This window comes from Galeopterus variegatus, unplaced genomic scaffold (assembly GCF_000696425.1).
Source record: "Galeopterus variegatus unplaced genomic scaffold, G_variegatus-3.0.2 Scaffold143, whole genome shotgun sequence".
Lineage (NCBI taxonomy): Eukaryota > Metazoa > Chordata > Mammalia > Dermoptera > Cynocephalidae > Galeopterus > Galeopterus variegatus.
This window is the reverse complement of record NW_007726254.1, coordinates 1,096,737-1,097,167: the sequence shown is the minus strand read 5'-3', so window position 1 is coordinate 1,097,167 and position 431 is coordinate 1,096,737.

The following is a 431-nucleotide window of genomic DNA, read 5'->3' as shown; positions in this document are numbered from 1 at the left end:
CCACATACAGACCGGCCGCTCACTGGCTGAGCGAGGTGCGGGCGCAACACCGAGGGTTGCGATCCCGTTGCCGGTCCCGGTCCGGTGCGGGCGCAACACTGAGGGTTGCGATCCGTTGCCGGTCACGAAAAAAGACAAAAAGGAAAAAAATAAAATAAAATAAACTTTATTTTTTAGAGCGGTTTTAGATTCACAGCAAAATTGAGTGGAAAGTACAAAGAGTTCCTGTATCATGCACAACCTCTCCCACTATCAACTTCTAGCACCACAGTGGTGTGTTTCTTACTATCAACAAATCTACACTGATCATTATCACCCAAAGTCCATAGTTTATATTAAGGTTCACTCTTGGTGTTGTACTGAAGGAAATGGTTAATGGACTTCTGTGGTCAGCACCCAAGGACGTGTTCACTTGGTGAACTCGCAAACGA